Raw genomic sequence first — 10,962 nt, 5'->3', positions numbered from 1 at the left:
TTCTTCACACGTTAGAACTCTCCTTCTTCCCCTCCCTGAAGGAAGTGGTGTTGCCTTTCATCCCCACCTCTGCCCCGCATACACTTGAGACTCCCAGTCAATAGGCAGAACTCGGGCTGAGCCAAGAGCCCTAGCATGCCTTAAAGTATGGCTACAGCTGCATTGCCTCTGCCTGTTGCAAATCCTGCCTCCCTTCCAAAAGAGTCCCCAGGGATCCCCATTTCTCCTTCCAGTTCTCTACAAGCTAATAGCACACATGTGCCCTACTATCCCTCCCCATAAGGAACGGAAAGGAAAGTGAGGTTGGACAGAGGCCTGGGGGAGGCTAATATCAAATTGGACAAGGCGGGGTTGGCAAAACTGGTGGTTACAAAATGTGAGGTGAGCAGAGAACTGGTGTAGGCTAGAGGGGAGGAGAGAACTGGAGAGACTGGCAAAGATCTGGGGAAATATAGATGAGGGGGGAGAACTGGGCAGAAGGAGAGTGGACAGTAAAGGAAACCTTGAGTACTGGGGCAGGAACTGAAGAGTGGGAACTTTGAGGAGGGACAGAAGTGCAAATGAGAGGGGTGCAGAGACATAGGGTATGTTTGCGCTGCGATAAAAGAACCTTGGCTGGCCTGGGTCAGCTAACTCAGGCTCAGACTACAGGGTTATAAAATGGAAGTGTAGACATTCGGAACCTGGGCTCTGCGACCCACCACCTCGCATGGTCTCAGTGCCTGGTCTCCAGCATGTGCCCGAATGTCTACACTGCAATTTTATACCCCTGCAGCCTCAGGCACATGAGCTTCAGTCAGCTGAAGGGGGCCAGCTGCACAAGTCTTTTGTTGCAGTGTAGATGTATCCATAGACTGGCGTGTGTGTAGAGAATGGAGCATGTTTGTGGGTGAGGATGCAGGTGCATATGTATGTGATGTTAGCTAGTTTTTCTAGACATGGAAGGGCCAGCACCTAGAGAGAAAATGGGGAAGGTGCCTATCTCCATTAAGGAGACTGCATGCTTCCTCTTTTGTTCTGAGAGAATGTCCCATACTGAGATTTTTTTCCCCTGGGAAAAGTTTCCCTTCATATTTCTAGGAATTTTGCTTTCTGGAATGGAGTGCAACATTTATTGGATTTAAGTTATCACCTGATTTCAGCCTCAGGGTGGTGGGAAGGGAAGAAAGATAGGAACTTATAGACGGAACAGCTTGGGGGCTCAGGAAAGGAATAGCAGTGAAAAGATTGGGGACCTTGTGGAAAGAGGGAGGTATGGAAGGAATATGGAAGACCCAAAGTGATTAGGGAGGGAGGGGGAGAGGAAGAGACTGGGCACTTGGTGGTAGGGAAGTAATAGGGAAAAGATGTATTAGAGGCCAGAATAGAACAGGGATTGGGGGAAAACAATGCAAATTAAGTAGAACAGAAGAATGGTATATTGGGGGGGGCACCCAGGACATGGGGCCAGGGGCAACATGTACTGACAACAAAAGATCAGAGACAGAGGAGATGATAAAACAGAAGAAGTTTAAGGTTAGAGAATTTAAATTGTTCAGGCTCCTTATTTAATCGTAATAGCAGCATTGGTGTGCTGGGTATTTCAGAAACATAAAGCATGCAGTCTAGTATAAGTGAAGTGGTGATGCAGTTGAGTGGGCATGCAGTGTGTTGGAAGGCTAAGTTAAAGGGACATGAGATGAAGCAAGAACAAGGGTGAGTTACTGGTCGAATGATATAAAAAAAAACTTTGTAGCAGGGATTTGAAGTAGAGGAGTGAGATCATTGGGAGTAATGGAGGAGGGAGGCTATTGTCGCTATAGAGAGCTGCATGAGAAATGCAAAAATTTAAAAGTGCATTTTAATTAAAATAAGTAAACTAACTAGAATGTGTGTGGAGCGAGCCAAGGTGAAAGCACAGATTGCTCCATGTAGAGTGTGAGGAAGTTTAACCTTCCTGAGGGTTCAGAAGGAAATAAATGGTGGTAGCTGAGATCTGGAACCAGTGTGATACATTCAGCATGACAGACAAGGAAGGTAGCGTTTGGCTGCAGTTTAGTGAATAGAACAGAGACAGGAGAGAGGAGGAGGCAGCAGCAGCATTATTTCCCTGGTAGATGGATCAGTCTATGCCAGACTTAGCTTTCAGGGGCTACTTATTTACTTGTTTGCTGGGTCTTTATCCTTAACTGTATCAAGGTGAGGATTAGGGGATGGGAAGCATGGTGGTGGAGCTTCAGACCGAAACTGACGTGCAGCTGGAGATTCCGGAGGCTCAGTCATGGTTAGCAAGGCCTAGGCTGTGAGAAGAAGCAGAAGTATCCCTCCTCCCTTTTAGGAGGGAAGGGAGGAGGGACACGCTGTGTATGCGCAGCATGGGGGGAGAAGCTGCTACTCTTACTCCTAACAACCCAAAAGGGCTAGCAGCGTTTCCTATGTTGTCTTGTTCTCCTGCAGCTGTGCATGATATTACAGCTGCTATGCAGCTTGACATCCAAGGGAGATTTGTAAGTGTCATGTGAGAGATGAGATTTGGCAAGTCTGTCTAAATCCTTTTGGTTTCAGAGTGGTAGCTGTGTTAGTCTGTATCAGCAAAAAAACCGAGGAGTACTTGTGTCAGCTTGGAGATTAAGGCCTGGTCTACACTACAAGTTTATGTCAAATTTAGCAGCGTTAAATCGAATTAACCCTGCACCCGTCCACACAACGAAGCCACTCTGAACTTGGATACACTGGCCAGGTGTACAGGAAAAGCCCTGGGAACTTTTGAATCTCATTTCCTGTTTGGTCAGGTGAGCTCATCAGCACAGGTGACCATGCAGAGCTCATCAGCACAGGTAACCATGCAGTCCCAGAATCGAAGAAGAGCTCCAGCATGGACTGAACGGGAGGTAGTGGATCTGATCGTTGTATGGGGAGATGAATCTGTGCTATCAGAACTACGTTCCAAAAGACAAAATGCCAAAACATTTCAAAAAATCTCAGAGGCCATGAGGGATAGAGACTACAGCAGGGACGCAACACAGCACCGCGTGAAACTTAAGGAGCTCGGACAAGCATACCAGAAAACCAAAGAATCAAACAGACGCTCCGGGACAGAGCCCCAGACATGCTGCTTCTACGCTGAGCTGCATGCAATTCTAGGGGGGGGCCGCCACCACTACCCCACCCCTGTCTGTGGACTCCGATGAGGGGTACTCTCCACCATGCCTGAGGATTTTGCGGACGGGAAAGAGGAGGAGGAGGATGAGCTTGAGGAGAGCACACAGCACACCTTTCTCCCCGACAGCCAGGATCTTTTTATGCATTGAAATACTGAAATACCCTCCCAACCTAACCAAGCCGGAGAAGGGACCTCTGGTGAGTGTACCTTCTAAAACTGTTGTTATAAAAGCAAGCATTTTTTAATGATTAATTTGCCCTGAGGACTTGGGATGCATTCGTGGCCAGTACAGCTACTGGAAAAGTCTGTTAACGTGTCTGGGGATGGAGCGGAAATCCTCCAGGGTCATCTCCATGAAGTTCTCCTGGAGGTACTCTAAAAGCCTTTGCAGAAGGTTTCTGGGGAGAGCAGCCTTATTCCGCCCTCCATGATAGGACACTTTACCACGCCATGCTAGTAGCAAGTAATCTGGTATCATTGCATGACAAAGCCTGGCAGAGTATGGTCCTGGTGTTTGCTGGCATTCAAGCAACATCCGTTCTTTATCTCTCTGTGTTATCCTCAGGAGAGTGATATCATTCATGGTAACCTGGTTGAAATACGGGAATTTAATAAAGGGGACATTCAGAGGTGGCTGTTCCTACTAGGCTGTTTGTCTGTGGCTGAAAAGAAATCCTACCCGCAGTTAGCCAAGCGGGGTGGGAGCCCATTGGCGCTGAGCTGTTCGTGTTTGGCTAGCAGTGATCTTCCCTGATACCAGCCATGCGGTGGGAGGAGGGGTAAAGCGATCATCCCAGAGAATTGGAGTGGGGGGGGTTAGTTTGGTTTCTGCTGCTGCACGTTAACACTAAAACCGCAGCACTAAATGGCCAACTCAACAGGCTTTGCTTGGTATGAGAAAGGAGGGTGCTGCTGTTATGAAGGTTGCAGAAGCCTAAAGTGGAATTCTGTTGCCCGTGTGAGATCTCTAACACCAAAGCCACAGGCACTTAATATAAGATGCAAAATGCAACCTTGTACCGAAGTCACATGTGCTATGTAATGTGAATAGTGTTCACTGTGAAAGACTATAGCCATTGTTCTGTAAAATGTATCTTTTTAAATACTTCACTCCCTTTTTTTCCTCCTGCACCTGCAAATGTTTCAAGCCTCCCTCCTCCATCCCAAAGACTAACTCAGATAAGGCAGCGAAAAAAACACACGCGTGATGAAATGTTCTCTGAGCTCATGCAGTCGTCCGGCATGGACAGAGCTCAGCAGAATGTGTGCAGGGACACAGTAGCACAGTACAGGAAAGCGGCCAATGAACGTGAGGACAGGAGGGACGATCGAGATGAGAAGTGGTGTCAGGAAGATCAAAGGAGGCAGAATGCAGTGCTGGGGCTACTGCGGGATCAAACGGACATGCTCCAGCGTCTGTTAGAGGTTCAGGAACGGCAGCAGGATCACAGACTGCCACTGCAGCCCCAGTTTCACCGCCCTCCTTCCTCCCCAAGTTCCGTAGCCTCCTCACCCAGATGCCCAAGAACACAGGGGCAGGAGGCTCCGGGCAACAGAAGGCTGTCATTCAACAAGTTTTGAAGTGGCCTTTTCCTTCCCTCCTACCCTCCTCCCACACCCCACCCGGGCTACCTTCTGAATTATCTCCCTATTTTTAGAATCAATTAATAAAGAATACATGGTTTTTAAACGATAGTGACTTTATTTCTTTTGCAAGCAAGCTGTGATCGAAGCGGGGAGGACGGGTTGCTTACAGGGAATTAGTCAACCAAGGGGGTGGGTTTTCATCAAGGAGAAACCAAGAGAAGCATCACACGGTACCCTGGCCAGTCATGAAACTGGTTTTCAAAGCTTCTCTGATGTGCAGCGCTTCCTGCTGTGCTCTTCTAATCGACCTGGTGTCTGGCTCCGCGTATTCAGCAGCCAGGCGATTTGCCTCAACCTCCCACCCCGCCATAAATGTCTCCCCCTTACTCTCACAGATATTGTGGAGCACACAGCAAGCAGTAATAACAGTGGGAATATTGGTTTCGCTGAGGTCTGAGCGAGTCAGTAAACTGTGCCAGCGACCCTTTAAACGTCCAAATGCACATTCTACCACCATTCTGCACTTGCTCAGCCTGTAGCTGAATAGCTCCTGACTACTGTCCAGGGTGCATGTGTACAGCTTCATGAGCCAGGGCATTAAGGGATAGGCTGGGTCCCCAAGGATAACTATAGGCATTTCAACATCCCCAACAGTTACTTTCTGGTCTGGGAAGTAAATCCCCTCCTGCAGCTGGTTAAACATGAACACAAGCGTCATGAATCTTTCCCGGCCATCCCACGTTGATGTTGGTGAAACGTCCCTTGTGATCCACCAGGGCTTGCAGCACCACTGAATAGTACCCCTTGTGGTTTATGTACTGGCTGCCCTGGTGGTCCGTTTCCAAGATAGGGATATGCGTTCCATCAATAGCCCCACCACAGTTAGGGAATCCCATTGTAGCAAAGCCATCTACTATGACCTGCACATTTCCCAGAGTCACTACCTTTGATAGCAGCAGCTCAATGATTGCATTGGCTACTTGCATCACAGCAGCCCCAACAGTAGATTTGCCCACTCCAAATTGATTACCGACTGACCGGTAGCTGTCTGGCGTTGCAAACTTCCATAGGGCTATTGCCACTCAGTTCTCAACTGTGAGGACTGCTCTCATCTTGGTATTCTTGCACTTCAGGGCAGGGAAAAGCAAGTCACAAAGTTCCATGAAAGTGCCCTTACGCATGCAAAAGTTTAGGAGCCACTGGGAATCATCCCAAACCTGCAACACTATGCGGTCCCACCAGTCTGTGCTTGTTTCCCAGGCCCAGAATTGGTGTTCCACGGCATGAGCCTGCCCCATTAACACCATGATCTCCAAATTGCCAGGGACCACGGTTTTAGAGAAATCTGTGTACATGTCCTCATCACTCTCGTCACCGCACTGCCGTCACCTCCTCGCCTGGTTTTTCAGGTTCTGGTTCTGCATAAACTGCATGATGATACGCAAGGTGTTTACAATGGTCATAACGGCTGCGGTGAGCTGAACGGGCTCCATGCTTGCCGTGCTATAGTATCTGCTCAGGCAATCCAGGGAAAAGGGCGTGAAATGATAGTCTGCCGTTGCTTTCACAGAGGGAGGGTTGACTGATGACATTTCCCCTTACCATCTGCAACAAATTTTTGGCCCCATGAGGCATTGGGAGCTCAGCCCAGAATTCCAGTGGGCAGCGGGGACCGCGGGAACTGTGGGATAGCTACCCACAGTGCACCGCTCGGAATGTCGACGCTTGCCACGGTACTGTGGATGCACTACGCCAAATTAGTGTGGACGTATGCACTCGACTTTATACAATCTGTTCCCAGAAATCGACTTCTATAGAATCGGAGTAATTTCGTAGTGCAGACAAGGCCTAACAAATTTATTTGGGCACAAGCTTTTGTGGGCTAAAACCCAGTGGGTTTTACAAAAGCTTATGCCCATATAATTTTGTTAGTCTCTAAGGTGCCACAAGTACTCCTCGTTCTTTTAAAATCCTTTTGGTTAATCTCAATGTGTGATTTCAAAGCTGAAATCTAATTACACCTTTATAGTATATTTGCCTTGGCTAAGACATGTCTAAATAAGTTTTGAACCCTATTACTAATGAATTCAAGCTAAAGTCTAGCAGGATGAGAGTGCACTTCCTATGCCAAACTTCTCATCCACTCTGATTTGGCAGAGTTTTTCCTCTCTTTGCACTCTTTGCACCTTGTGTAATCATTTATACTGGCGCAAGATAAGAATCTGGCCTTAAACTTATGTCTCAAAAGATACCTACCTCAGCAATTTTGGGGTCTGTGAACTAGGGCTGTTGATTAATTGCAGTTAACTCACGCGATTAACTCAAAAAAGTTAATCACAATTTAAAAAATTAGTTGCGATTAATCGCAGTTTTAATCGCACAGTTAAACAGTAGAATACCAATTGAGATGTATTAAATATTTTTGGATATTTTTCTACATTTTCAAATATATTGAGTTCAATTATAACACAGAATACAAAGTATACAGTGCTCACTTTATTATTATTTTTTATTACAAATATTTGCACTCTAAAAATGATAAACAAAAGAAATAGTATTTTTCAATTCACCTCATATAAGTATTGTAGTATAATTCCTCTATTGTGAAAGTGCAACATAAAAATGTAGATTTTATTTTTGTTACATAACTGCATTAAAAAACAAAACAATGTTAAACTTCAGAGCCTACAAGTCTACTCAGTCCTAATTCTTGTTCAGCCCTCACTAAGAGAAACAAGTTTGTTTACATTTACGGAAGATGATGCTGTCCGCTTCTTATTTACAATGTCACCTGAAAGTGAGAACAGTCATTCACGTGCCACTTTTGTAGATGGCATTGTAAGGTATTTACATGGCAGATATGCAAAACATTCATATGCCTCTTCCATTCCAGAGGACATGCTTGCATGCTGATGACGCTCGTTCAAAAAATAATGCATTAATTAAATTTATGAGAGAACTCCTTGGGCGAGAATTGTATGTTTCCTGCTGTTTTACCTGCATTCTGCCATATATTTCATGTCATAGCAGTCTCAGATGATGACCCAGCACATATTCATTTTAAGAACACTTTCACTGCAGATTTGACAAAATGCAAAGAAGGTACCAATGTGAAATTTCTAAAGATAACTACAGCACTAGACCCAAGGTTTAAGAATCTGAAGTGCTCTCCAAAATATGAGAGAGACAAAGTGTGGTGCATGCTTTCAGAAGTCTTAAAAGTGCAACATTGTGATGCAGAAACTACAGAACCCAAACCACCAAAAAGGAAAATCAGCCTTCTGCTGGTTGCATCTGACTCAGATGATGAAAATGAACATGGGTCAGTCTGCACTGCTTTGGATTGTTATCTAGCAGAACCTGTCATCAGCATGGATGCATGCCCTTTGGAATAGTGGTTGAAGCACAAAGTGATATATGAATCTTTATTTGGCATGTAAATATCTTGATGGCCCTGTTCTCACTTTCAGATGCTATTGTAAGCATTATCTCCTGCAAATGTAAACAAACTTGCTTGTCTGAGCAATGGCTGTAAAGAAGTAGGACTGAGTGGACTTGTAGGCTCTAAAGTTTTACATTGTTTTATTTTTGAATGTAGTTATTTTTTGTACAGAATTCTACATTTGTAAGTTCAACTTTCATGATAGAGTTTGCACTACAGTACTTGTATTAGGTGAATGGAAAAATATTATTTTGTTTTTTACAATGCAAATATTTGTAATAAAAATAAAGTGAGCACTGTACACTTTGTATGCTGTGTTGTAATTGAAATCAAAATGTTTGAAAATGTAGAAAACATCCAAAATATTTAAATAAATGTTTTTTATTATTAACAGTGCGATTAATCATAATTAATTTTTAATTGTGCTATTAATCACAATTAATTGTTTTAATCACTTGACAGCCCTACTGTGAATCTTTATGTGGGTCTGGAAGAAACCCACATGATTCTAGTATTTTATACCTTTAGACCTCCTGGAAGCATTTGGTGTGACCAACATATCCCCAGTGATCAATTCCTTTTACTAATCTGCCAAGGAACTCCCCACAGATTGTAGCCTGCTGATCATCTCAGCATCATCTTTGGTTCTTCCAAAATTTCCTTTCCTAGAAGTCTCCATTGTGGCTCTGAATAAAAAAAAAAAGTGATTTTTCACCAAGAAATCACATCCTAACAAAATTTGAAGCCCTTGGTCTTCTCCACATGAATAGGGCTTCATTTCCCCTGTTCCCACACTCATTAGGGTAGCTGTAAGTAGCCTGCTTGTGTTGTAGTCATACTCAGGGACTTTAGACTCCAAACCATTATATATCATTCTGGATACCCTGCGGTATTGAGGCATTTGGCAGCTTTACCTCTTTTTTTTCAGAGAATCATGGAGTCCCAAAATTCTCTGATGCAACTATGTTTCCAAAATGCAGAGGCTTCATGCCTAAAATTCTCTATTCAAGTTGAGAGCAATCTTGGTGCCAAACTTTGGTTTCAGAGCCGCGGCGTTGCTATAGTGGGACCTTGGGAGGTGTTGTACACCTCCAGTCTTAAGTTTGTTGACACATCACTGACCGTGTTGAAACACACACAAATCATCCAATCACAGAGAAAAACAAAAAAAACCTAAATGTATGTTTCAGAGTCTTGTATAGACCTGTATATGCAATAGGCTGCGGAATCACTGTCCTACAAATAAGAATCAGAACGTTTTTTGTTTGGGCCCTGATCCTTTCACATAATAAATTCCTGCTGATATACACAAACTATCCAGTCAAGGGAGCAAAAATGAAGATTTTCTGTGATGTTAGAGCCTTATAAAGGAATTAAACTGTATAATTTAGAACTTCATACAGATAAAATTCCTACCAGACTCACTAGCCTCCTTTCTCCTTCACTTTCTCTCTTAGCTTAACTTGCAACCCTGGATCAGTTCTCCCACTCACTTTCCATCGCTGAATTCCCTATCTGACTACCACTATGTCTCGTTTAGCATTGTTCACCTGCCCTCTCTTCTTCGGCCCATTATCCAGCGCTTCATAAATTCTCATCTGTCAACATCTATACTACCACTTTGCTCTAAGTCCTCTACTCCCGTCGTCTCTTCCCTCTTCTCTGTTATCTGTCAGTGACCTTCTCTACCTTCCTTGACTATGGTGACCTGCTCACCTTTTGCAAGGAAAACTTCCGGACTAAGGGGCTGAGTCAGAGTCAGACTCTAGTTTGCCAAACTGTCATCTTCTCTACCACCTATTAATAGACACCTGTATAAGCATTCAAGTGAATGGGATCTTCTAGGTAGAACAGATCCTAATCAAGTTTAAAATGGTACTCATTCTGCCCAAGCAACCTAGAGCCATGAAACCTTCCATGTTTTCAGTAACATGTCCCAGGTTATGAGTAAAGTAATGATTTTAGATGAACATTATATTTCTGATACTAGAAGTTTAGATTGGAAAAAAAGAAATCAACAAATTCTATAATAAAAAACAGTTCCCAGTTCTCATCTTACATTGGCCTAACTCCAAGGGAACTCCATTTCAGTCAGTAAATTTACACTGGTGCAAAACTGGTGAGACACAAATGAGGTCTTGAGCCTTCTTATTCTGCATTTATTGTCAACGGCTAAAGCTGTCATTGTCATTTGTTTCCTACAAACAATACTTCTGTTGGAAACTTTGGAGGCAGGAGTTATTTAAAGGTGTGGTCTGTCAGGGTTGTAACACCTATAGAAACGGTCAGGCTTCTGTAGCTGAGAGCGACATGTTGTATAAGTAAGTTACTTTAACATTTGTTGGAATTAGATTATTTATTTATCGTATGCATGTCTCTGCCAAGTTTTGTCTGCTTTCCTAGTTTGGAATGTTAATGCTGTGCAGGGGATTGAGCATGTTGAATTCATTTAAACATTTCCCCTTGTGTTGAAGAAATGCTGCATTTCCCTTTTCTACCACCACCACTCCTCCTGTTCTAAAGGAGCCAATCATTCAGCTCAGAACACTCTGTCTTTTGTGGGGAAAGCACATACGATCTGTTATGCTATCAGGCCAGTCAGAGTGCATGGAAGTTTAATAGCTGTAAAACCTGTGACTTCATTTTAAGAAAACAAGATTTTGACTTGAACGGTCAGTTTGAGTTAGAGTTTTATTAGCTTTGCACACAATTTAATTCTTCAGCAAACACACTTGACTTCACTTCTTTCCTGTATTTCTATTAGATTGTTCCTTTCCTTAACAGTTTAGTC

Source organism: Eretmochelys imbricata, chromosome 3 (assembly GCF_965152235.1).
Source record: "Eretmochelys imbricata isolate rEreImb1 chromosome 3, rEreImb1.hap1, whole genome shotgun sequence".
Taxonomy (NCBI): Eukaryota; Metazoa; Chordata; order Testudines; family Cheloniidae; genus Eretmochelys; species Eretmochelys imbricata.
This window is presented reverse-complemented; position numbering follows the sequence as displayed.